Source organism: Orycteropus afer, unplaced genomic scaffold (genome assembly GCF_000298275.1).
Source record: "Orycteropus afer afer isolate SDZICR_OR568_19922 unplaced genomic scaffold, OryAfe1.0 scaffold00298, whole genome shotgun sequence".
Lineage (NCBI taxonomy): Eukaryota > Metazoa > Chordata > Mammalia > Tubulidentata > Orycteropodidae > Orycteropus > Orycteropus afer.
In genome coordinates, this window is record NW_006921885.1 from 1,133,844 (window position 1) to 1,145,761 (window position 11,918).

Sequence of the window (11,918 nt, forward strand, 5' to 3'; positions counted from 1 at the left end):
GTGTTTCTTTGCTATTCATAAGGTTTTCCCTGGCCAATTATTTGAGAAGTGGATGGCCTCTTTCTTCTTCCTAGTCTGTCTCAGTCTGTAAGCTGGGCTGATACTTGTGTATCATGTGCATCTCGCGGAGTTAGAAACACCAGTGGCTCAACCTCAAAACTCACATCAACACATCACCACAGTAGGACAAACTGAAAGACAAGTTTGCCTCCCTGTTGGAAACCTCTTGTACCACCCTTACCTGAGTCCCTGCAGCTGACACCTCCTCTGTCCAGATTTCTAGGCCTTAATCTCCTTTCTCCCGCTCTCCCACCCTGCTGCTTTGGGCATGCCTGACTTCCTGTCCTCACCTGGATCCCTACGGCTGATTGCTCCTCTGTCTGGGTTGCTGGCTTTTTTTATCCCCTTTCTCCCACTCTCCCACCCTGCTGCTTTGGGTGTTCCTGAGTTCCCTCTTCTCACCTGGGTCCCTGCAGCTGACTGGCCCTCTGTCCGAGTTCCTGGTTTTTAATCCCCTTTTTCCTGCTCTCCCTCACTGCTGATGATTTCATGCTGATGTGGCACCACTCAAATTGAAGAGAAACAGCTGCAGACATCCATTAATCATCAGAACATGGAATGTACAAAGTATGAATCTAGGAAAATTGGAAGTTGTCAAAAATGAAATGGAACACATAAAGATTGATATCCTAGGCATTAGAGTGAGCTGAAATGCATGCCTGATTTCCCTCTCCTCACCTGGATCCCTGCGGCTGACTGATCCTCTGTCCTATAGCTACTAGGCTACTGTCCTTTTAGCTACTAGGTTTAGGCATTTGTCTTAGTTACCTAGTGCTGGTATAACAGAAATAACACAAGTGAGTGGCTTTAACGAACAGAATTTTTTTTCTTATAGTTAGGAGGCTAGAAGTCCAAAATGAAGGCACTGGCTCTAGAAGAAGGATTCTCTCTCTTTTGGTTCTGGGAGAAGGTCTTTGTCTCTTCAGCTTTTATTCCTTAGCTCTTTGGTAATCTTTATGTGGAATGGTATCTATCTTTTCCCATATCTGCTCTTTTGTGTGCTTGTTTGATCTCTTTATATCTCAAAAAACGTTGACTTAAGACCCACCTTGTTTCATTATCATAACAAAGAAATCTATTTCAGGCCAGTAAATTCTGACTCACAGAGACCCTATAGGACAGAGTAGAAATGCCCCATAGAGTTTCCAAGGCTGTAATCTTTATGGAAGCAGACTACCACATCTTTCTCCCATGGAGTGGCTGGTGGGTTCAAACTATTGACTTTTCAGTTAGCAGCTGAGCACTTAATGACTGCACACTAGGGCACCTATTCCTAAATGGGATTATAATCACTACAGGGGTTAAGATTCACAGCATGCATATTTGGGAGGCACAGTTCAATCTATAACAGGCATTCTACTAAAACATTTTCAGGGTACCAAATCCATGATGTCCATGCCCTAGTACCACAAAGATTATTTCATGAAAAGAATTTCTGGCAGCCCCTTTCTTTCTATTGTTCAGGTAGAGATCTTTGGGGTTAGATGAGGGACACAGGGACAGATCCCCTCAATGTGTCCCATGCTTCTTCATTGCCTTTCTGCTTCTTTCATCCTCTCTCCCTCTCATGAAAACAGACGCCTGCAAATTAACTCCTAGTGGACCCACCAACAGTCCCATATTTAGGTAAAAAACGAGTTAAAAATATAATTCCTGAAATTTATATTAACTGTCACAAAAGAGCTCTAAAAATGAATAATATCTTTGGTAGATAGGTACTAGGTAAATAAAGAAAATGGGAGGCAGGTAATAGGAACATTGTCAAGGGGAAGCTAAGCCATTCTCTAGATTCTTTCTTCAATATTGTGTTTTATGTGTTCATGTACATCCAGTATATGTAAGGTCTCATTGTGAAGGACTTATTCTGGCACCTCCATCTACACTTTCCAGTTTAGTGTACTGAGCATTTCTTCAAAGCACATTGCTGAGAAATGAATTACACAGGAATATTTCTCTGAAGAAACTTTGCACAACTGAGGATCATTTTGTTGTTGTTGTTGCTAATACAGAGTTGATGTGAAGTGTCTCTACAGAGTAACAGATTCAATTTCATGAAATATTAGGAAAACAAGAAACAGCTCAATGTTTCAGAATGTGAAGAGAAGTGCTTCATTTTACTTCATCTTAGGCTTTGAGTTCAACAGCATTCTCTGATTGCCTCTGAAGGCAGAAAATCGAGATACATTTTTTACTTCATACATCATTTATAACTTCTACAATAATTCTACCATGCCAAAACATATTATTTTTCTAAACTAAAGAAGCAATATCCTGGTTTTGTTATTCCTACTGGTCACTTGCATTACTATGGATAGTCTCAAGATTCCAAAGCACTATCAGGAACAGTTTTATTTTGACCTGGACTGTCTGCTGACTTCTCCTCTAAATGTAGATGTTTGCTTAGTCTCCTCTGCTTTACTGCTTTACCCACAGACTTGATCTTCCTTGTAACCACAATTATATCCATGGCCTCAAATATTTCCTGTACTCAAAAATCTCTCATAACTTACATTAAAAAAAAAAGACCAACTTTAAATAAATAGAAAAAACTTGAAGTGTCTTTAACATTGTAAATATTTATATACTGGAGGATCTAGCCAACACAATTAGGCAAGAGAAGTCAATGAGATATATAATAATTGTAAAACCAAAGTCACTGCCGTTGAGTTGATTACAACTCATAGAGATCCCTCCTTTGGTTTCTGAGCTGGTATCTGTACAGAAGCAGATTTCCCAACCTTCCTTCCAAGGAGTGGCTGGTGGGTTTGAACCACCAGTCTTCTGGTTAGCAGTCAAATGCCTTAGGCATTATACTAACAGAGCTCCCTAAACATTGGAAGGGGAGAGGACAAATTATCTCTCTTCTTTCAGATGGCTTGACTCAACAGGTCCACCATGTTGTAGAACCTCAGGGTCCATCATTCTCATTGTATTCTGGTTGTGTAGTGCGGCAACTCTGCATGATTATATACCTGAATGTCTTAGTTATCTCATGTTCCTATAACAGAAATACCACAAGTAGATGGCTTTAACAGAAATTTATTTGCTCACAGTTCAGAAGATTAAAAGTCCAAATTCAGAGCCCTGGCTCTAGGGGAAGGCTTTCTCCCTCTGTCAGCTCTAAAGGAAGATCCTTGTCTCTTCATCTTCTGCTTCCTGGTAACTTGGAGATTTCTGTGTGTCTTGGCCTCTGTCTTACCCCATCTCTCTCTCTGATCACTTGTTTAATCTCTTTTTATATCTCAAGAGAGATTGACTCAAGATATATCCTATACTAATCCTGCCTCATTAACATAACAAAGACAACCCCTTCCTTAATGGGATTATAATCACAGGCATAGAGGTGTGGATTTATAACATATATTCTGGGGGGAAATAATCCAAACCATAACACTGGAAAATTCATGTAAAAACAACTACAAACAATAAGAAAATTTACTAAGATGACTGAGTTTAAAAAAAATCCAGAATTATAAAGGTCCTAGATGAAACCCTAACAACAACAATAAGATGAAACCATGGCAGACTTCCATACCCTTTGAGTGGTTAGGCTTTTCTAACTTTGACACAAAACCTAGATAGGATAAAATAAAATAATGTTAAGTTTCATTACAAAATATTTTTTAAAAAATCCTGTATAGCAAAATCCATCATAAGAAATTCAAAAGGGATGATTACCAAAAAACTAGAAAAAAAGAAACGACCCACAATCAAAACCAAAAAAAAAAAAAAAATCTATCAAACACATGCACACACATTTCTGTAAATCTTATCATATACAGAGTGCCAATCTCATTATTAAAGAATGAGTTTGTTATAGATTGAATAGTGTCCCCTAAAAAGATATACTGAAGTGATAGCCCCTAATACGTGTGAACATGATGTGGTTTGAAAATAAGGTCTTGGAAGATATTATCAGTTAGCATGAGGTCATATAACGGTAGAGTGGGTTCTAATCCAATCTGAATGTAGTCCTCATAAATGAAGAGAAGATACAGAGACAGAAACAGAGGAAGGACACCCTGTGATACTACAGCTGCAAGCCAAGGAATGCCTGAAACTATCAAAAACTGGGAGAGGGACATGAAACATATTCACCCACAAAGCTTCAGTAAGAATCATGATGATCTCAGACTCCCAACCTCCAGACTTATGAGACAATAAATTTCTGTTCTTCTAAGTTACACAGTTTGTAATATTTTGTTACAGCAGCCCCTAGGAAATCAATATAGGACACCTAGACATCAATAGGAGCTCTGGTGGTGTAGTGTCTATGGCATTTGACTGCTAACTAGAAGGCTGGTGGTTCAAACCCATGAGCCACTCCTCAGAAGGAAGATTGAGCAATCTATCTCTGTAGAGATAACACCTCAGAAACCTATGGAGGGGCTGTTATGAGTTGGAAATGACTTGATAGCAGTGAGTTTGAAAGTTGAGAGACATCAATAAGGAAAATATCAGAAACTCCTTAGAATAAAGGTAAAAAATATTTTAAAAAATATGTTGTAATATGAGAAGTAAAACTGACACTACTGAGAGATCACTTTTTATACATACATTAAAGTAGCCAAGACAGAATGTTTGATAGTACAATATGTTGCCAAGAATGTGGAGAAACAGAAACTCTTACATGTTGCTGATTGAAGCACAAAGTTATAAAGGACCTCAGCAATATATATTAAAATTACTAATGCACAAGCCCTTTAGCCCATCAATTTGAATTTTAGGAATGTCTTCTACATCAAATCCAAACATATTCTATATACCAAAACCAAATTCACTGCCATCAATCTGACCCATCTGACTCATCTGACTCATAGCAACCCCTGCTTGGGTTTCCGAGGCAGTATCACTACAGAAGAAGATTGACCAATCTTCCTTCCGAGGAGTGGCTGGTGGCTTTGAACCACCAGCCTTCTGGTTAGCAGTCATATTCTACATATAAGTGTGTGCGTATATATATATATATTTCAATGTTGTTTGTAATAGCAATAGATTCAAAACAACCCAAATGTCATCTGTAGAGGGAATGGCTGAACAATGACAGAATATTATGAAGCTGTAAGAAATAGTGAAACAGTTCTTTTGGTACTAGGACAAAATTACCTTAATTTATGTTGTTAACTGATATATACATACATACATGCATACATATATTCAGGAGGTTTGGTGGCATAGTGCCTAAGGCATTTGACTGCTAACCAGAAGGTTGGAGGTTTAAACCCACCAGCCACTCCTCTGAAGGAAGATTGGGCAATCTACTTCTGTAGAGATACCACCTTGGAAACCCAAGGAGAGGCTGCTATGAGTCAGGATTGACTCAATGGCAGTGAGTTTGTTTGGTTTTTGGTTTTTGTGGGGTTTTTTTTTTTTTTTTTTTTTTTGGTAATATTTTTTTAAATGCAGTATAGTAATGTACTATACTACTATTTGTGTCATAATTTTAAAAAAATGCAGGATAGTATATGGACTATACTACTATTTGTGTCAAGAGGGAAGGGGAAAATATATGTGTTTGGTTATATAAATGTAAAATCTTTCTGGAAAGATATACGAAAACAACACTGATTTCCTGTGAAAATCTGGAGACAAGGATGGAAGGAGACTTTTCACTCTAAACCCTTCCATATCTTGTACATTTTGAATCACTGAGTATACCACCTAATCAAAAAATAAATAATTTTTAAAAAAAATAGAAAAAAAAAAAAAAAGACTGCAGTGTCTGCCCTTTCTGCCTATTTGATGGAATGAGAAAAGAATTGGCAGGAGAAGGCCCAACAGGGAAAAATGGGAACCTGCTGCGGCTGTGATGAATGCATAAGACTCTCATGGGTCACAAGGACACAGAGGACAACTTGAGCAAGGAAGAGCAGCTGAAGAGTCTGGTAGAACTGGGGCCTAAGCTGATCTCTGCCTTTAGAGACCTGTATTAGGGAAGAGCCCAGAGCCAGCCACCTTTGAGAAAGACCAGTATCAGAAAGCCTTTGTACAGGCAAAGGCAGCCAGGCAGTCTTAGTCAGGGAGGAAGTGACAGCCAAGGTAAACTAGAGCCATACCAGTCAAGTATGAGATGATTTTTTGTTCTATTGTCCTCCTCCCTGATGCAGCACCCCTGAGGAGAAAGGGAACTAGAAGATAAGACGTGAAGGAAAAGGAGAGGACAGATCATTCCCCTCCCCACATCTGGTTCCTTAATCCAGTCCAGAGGACAGAGAAAGGAGCGTAGACAAGCAACAAATTGGGTATGAGGTTGAGATACGGACTTTTTAATGGACCTTTCCTTTATCATGTTTTTCAATATATTATTTGATACACACACACACACAAAAGTAACTTGTTAGTAAAAAAACAAAACAAAACAAAAAAGCCTTACAATACAACTTTCATGAGTCGATTCTCCAAGCCAAGAACAAAAAATATTACAATATCTTTTTTATACTGAAAAATGAACAGAGTTTGGCTATGGTTGTTGTTGTTGTTGTTGTTGTTTGCCATCGAGTCAGCCCCGACTCATAGCGACCCCTCCTTGGGTTTCCGAGGCAGTATCACTACGGAAGTAGGATTGCCCAACCTTCCTTCCGAGGAGTGGCTGGTGGGTTTGACCCGCCAGCCTTCTGGTGAGCAGTCAAGTGCCTTAGGCACTATGTTACCAGAGCTCCTTTGGTTATGGTACATGCACAAAATGGAATACTATGCAACCCTAAAGAATAACCTAGAATCTGCAAAACAGCGCATAACGTGGATGAACTTGGAGAACATTATGCTGAGAGAAATAAGTCAATCAAAGAAGGAAATATATTATATTAGTCTGTTATTGTAAAAGTCAAGGAAAGGTTTAACTATGGAAGGAAATTTTCTTTGTTGGTTACCAGAGGTGGGAGAGGAGGGTGGGGAACACTGTTAGATAGGTAGATACAAGTAGTGATTTGGGTGAAGAGAAGGGTAATATACCAAATGTGAGGGATCAACATGATGGCATTGAGGAAGAAGAAGACTTAGAGAGGTACATGGGAGGTACAGATAACAAAGATGAACTCTTTTGCACATACAGTACTGCATTGTCAGTGAAGACAAAACATGGGTATATGGATGGATAGATGGGTGGACAGGCTGAACTATTAGGTATGTCTATGAAGTGGGGAGTGTACCCAAGACCATGTATAGGTTTGGCAGACAATGGTCCTATAAGTATATTTGTATGATCTGAATTCCCAGGTGTATAGCAGAGCTGACAAAGGACAAAGTTTTAATCACTTCTTGGTCACAGCCAGCTACCTAAATGGACCAAGTAGTTGAACCTGTGGCTTGGGACATAGGGGACATCAAGCTCAATTGGCATAACATACTACACAAAACTTTGTTCCACCTCATACTTTGGCGAGTAGGGCCTCATACTTGGCCATTTACAGAGATATCACTATGTGTTTAAAGTATTTTTTATAAAGTATCTTAGATTTTTAGTGCTAATGTAAGAGAAATACCACAAGTGGGTGGCCTTCAAGAACAGTCATTTATTTTCTCACAGTTGAGGAGGCTAGAAGTCTGAATTCAGAGTGTGGCTCTAGGGGGAGGTCCTTCTGTGTTCATTTCAGCCTCTAGTAGCCAGCTATCCTTGGAGTTTCTGAGTTTGTAGATTCATTTGCCTTCATGGTCTTCAATTAACATCTGCTTCCCCCTTTTGCACTTGCTCATCTGTGTCAACACTGCTTCTTATAACTCAAAGTAATTAGGTTTAGGACACACCTTACACTGGGAGAGCCTCATTAACATGACAAAGAAAACCCAATTTCCAGACAGGATTACATTCACAAGCATAAGGGTTAGGATTCTAATATGTATTTTTGGGGGGACACATTAAGTCCATAACAGTGTCATTCTTTCCTATTTTGAAATGTCTATCTGTGATTTCCACTCAGGCAGATAATATCAGAAGCTGATTTTGTTTCTGATCAGCTGGTGTGTGAAAAGTTTATAGGATTCTTCTCTCTATGAGGAATCATGCTTCTCTCCATGAAGAGTTCAAGCTCTTTCTCAAATTATCTCTAAATTGATCTCCAAGAAAATGAAGATTTTCCAGATACAATGTTTTTTTGCTTTTGGCTTTCCTCAGTCACAATGGAAAAATTCCATCAAATATTTGAATCTCTTACATTTAAATGCTCTCCTAGAACAATAATGTGAGAGTGGTTGTTGTTGTTGTTGTTGTTATGTGCCGTCGAATCGGCCCTGACTCATAGCGACCCCTCCTTGGGTTTCTGAGGCGATATCACTACGGAAGTAGATTGCCCAACCTTCCTTCTGAGGAGTAGCTGGTGGGTTTGAACCGCCAGACTTCTGGTTAGCAATCAAGTGCCTTAGGTACTATGCTACCAGAGCTCCCTGTGAGAGTGGTAGGGTACAGCAAAAACTAAATGTGCACATACCCTGACATAGTTGACGAGGATTTTGATTTTATAGTTGCTATAGGAGTGAAATTGCTTAACAACTACCTGGGAGTATATCTGGAGAAATAGTGCTTCCAAAGAAAATATTAAGAATGTCTCTGGCTGCTTTCTGCTCTCAGAGATAAGAAAGAAAGAGAGAAAGAAAGAAAGAGGAAGGGTGGGAGGGAGGGATGGGGAAAGAGGGAGAAGAAAGAAAGGAAGGAAGCTATTAGTCATTTGCACAGAAATAGCTAAAGAAGAAGATGGCTTTATTTTGTCTACCTTTAAAGTTCAGAAGAGAACTGGTTTTACAGTTGTAAAAGACTCCAGGAAGGAAAAAAGATCAAATGGTTAATTAAAATTCATTTTATAAAATGGTACCTTTTGCAGATACAATGCTAACTTCTGAGTACTTTAGCATCCTGTTGGGATCACAATTATTTCTAGAATGGAAGAGAGAGAGAGAATGAATAATCTTGTATCAAAAAAGTACCATTAAATTATCAGAATTTCAAGGATTGAAATGTAATTTATTTTTTCATATCAGATAAATGAATATTTTTGATCTGGTGAGCTAGTATATATTTAAATTTCTAGGTAATATATATAAAATATATAACATTTTTTCCTCCATATTAGGTTTACTTTTCAGAACGCTTCTGACAAATTCAATACCTTAGTCTGTTTGTTTTATTTTTAAGTATCTTTCATACCTTGTACCCATAAACTTATTAACTTTCCCAATTAAACCAAAAATCCATTGCCATCAAGTTGATTCCAACACATGGCAACATCATGTGTGGCAGAGGACAGCGGTGCTCAGGAAAGTCTCAGTGGCTGATTTCTCAGAAGTAGATCATAAGCCTTTCTTCCAAGGCACCTATGGGTAGACTCAAATCCCCACCATTTCTGCTAGCAACAGAGAAAATAAAAGACTTTTCTATAAGTAGCTAATTGCCAAAGTGAAACCAATAACAATTTGGAACTTTGAGAATGTCATCCCATTCTCCAAAAACCAAAATATACCTGAAAACATACTTCTCTTTAGTTTCTAAAGATAATGTGTCACCTTTTATTAGTATTTCTGCTCACCCATGGTGTCTCCTTAACTGCCTATACTTCATAACAGTTACTTTCATCTGTTGCTCATAAAGATAATACTTTCTGAAGAGTTCCAGCAAGATGGCAGACTAGGCAGAAAGACTGCACAGACCCTCTTCAACAAAGAAAAGGGAAACCAATGAAAACAGACACAGAAGATAAACTTGGACCCCTGATCCTTGAAGGGGAGGATATAGAAGTGAACTAAACCCCAACTAGCAGAAGAATTTGCGTGAAAATACCAAAAAAGGAGCCATATAAACCTGCGGTCTGGCAGCGATCATGAGCAATCCTGATGGCACAGACAGCTTGGAGATTCCCGAGTGGTGGTAAGACCTAAGCATTAACCTAAAAATCAGCCCTGCTAGCCAGATACTGCACAGAGAACTACTCTGGTGGCTGGGAATAAACTGAGAAGGTGAAGCGAAAGGCAGGCTGAGCTGTGGACTTTTGCTGGTCCAAAGGGCACCGCCATTTTTAAGGTTTAAAAGCAGCTTGACTATTTTGGATATTTAAAGAGACAGTGCACTCACAGATTCTTGGGGCTTAAGAACATGTTCTGCTTTCCAGCAACCCCAAGGTCACTCTGGACCTGCAAGACTGAAAAGGTACCACATTCCTCTTCTTACTTTTATACTCTACACCCACTTGGTGAATGGAGATGTGGCCATCCCCCACTCCCACCTAACTTCTGGGCCCACAGGGACTCCATCACAGTCCATGTGCTCAGACAGAGCCTGGGTGCCCTGCCCTGTCCTCCACTGATTTTTCTTTTCCTCTTTTTTAATTTTTTTTCTTTTCTGTTTTCTTTTTACTGGTGATTAGTTTGCTTCTATTTGTCTGTATTAAAACAGCTATTATTATTAATACTTTTGTCCTTTTTACTATTATTCTTAATCTTCCCTTCCCAGGTCCTAGTTTTCAGCATTTTTTCTTTTCCCTGCTCCTAGTTGAAATCCACCCCCCCCCCTTTTTTTTCTCTTGGTTAACCCCATTCCTTGTTTTTCTTTCTGCATGTTTCCCATTTTTGTTTTCCTTCATTATTCTCTTTCTCACTTTTTTTTTCTCTTGATGCCCTATGCCCAGATATGGCAGGTTTTCTTGTTTTTTCTTCTTCTTTTTCCCTTTTTTCTTTTTTTGGTTACTGTTCCTGTGTGATTATATGGTGTGTTTTTTGTCCATGTGCTTTTAGCTTTTGGATGGTTATTCAATTGTAATGTGTATCTAACTAAGTGGGAGACAACAACAGTCCCCATAAGATACAACTACACCCACACCTCTTTCAACTTCACTTACTGAGCAAAAGCCACTACCTCCTTCTCCACCAATGGGCCAACAATAAAAAACCACCAAGAAAAGCCTGAATCACCCTTGGCTACTCTTCACAAACAGTGAACAGAGATCTAAATAAAACAATGCCATGATGACTCTGAGACAACAGACCATCACAGTCCACACAAAGAAGCAGGATAAAGTGGTAGAAACAAAGGAGCAGGATACAGACCCTGAACATGTCCCTGAGGAAGCAGCAGCATTGGAACTCTCTGATAAGGAATTCAAAAGTATTATATTTAGGCATCTTCAAAGGATTGAGGGACAGACCAAAGAAAACACAGAAAAAAACCTTAGAAGAATTTTGGAAGAAAATACAAGAAAAAAATGACAAATTAAATGAAAAATTAGAAATGATTCTAAATCTAGAGACAGAAATCCATAAGATTAATACTAAATTGTCAGAAATAGATAACACATTGAAAGGGCAAAGGAGTAGAATTGATGGAATGGAAGACAGAATTAATAAGACTGAAGAGAAATACCTGAATACTTCTTTGGAAAGGGATCAATCAGAAAAAAGATCAAAACAAAATGAAGAAAGCCTAAGGTTCATGTGAGATACCATCAAAAGGAATAACTTACGTGTCATTGGAATTCCAGGACAGGAAGAGAAAAACAAAGCCACTGAGAAAATTGTCCAAAATTTGCTGGAGGAGAACTTCCCTGAAATGATGAAAGAAGAGAATATATCCATTCAGGATGTCCAACGAACCCCAAACAGGATAAACCACAAAAGAAAACCACCAAGAAACAGCATCATCAAACTAATCAAAACCAAAGACAAAGACAGAATCTTGAAAGCAGCATGGGAAAAACAAAAAGTTACCTACAAAGGACAGCAAATAAGAATAAGCTCTGATTTCTCAGGAGAAACCATGCAAGCGAGAAGGCAATAGGATGGTACATATAAAACCCTGAAAGAGAAAAATTTTCAACCAAGAATTATATACCAGGCAAAACTGTCCCTCAAATATGATGGTGAAATTAGGAGATTTCCAG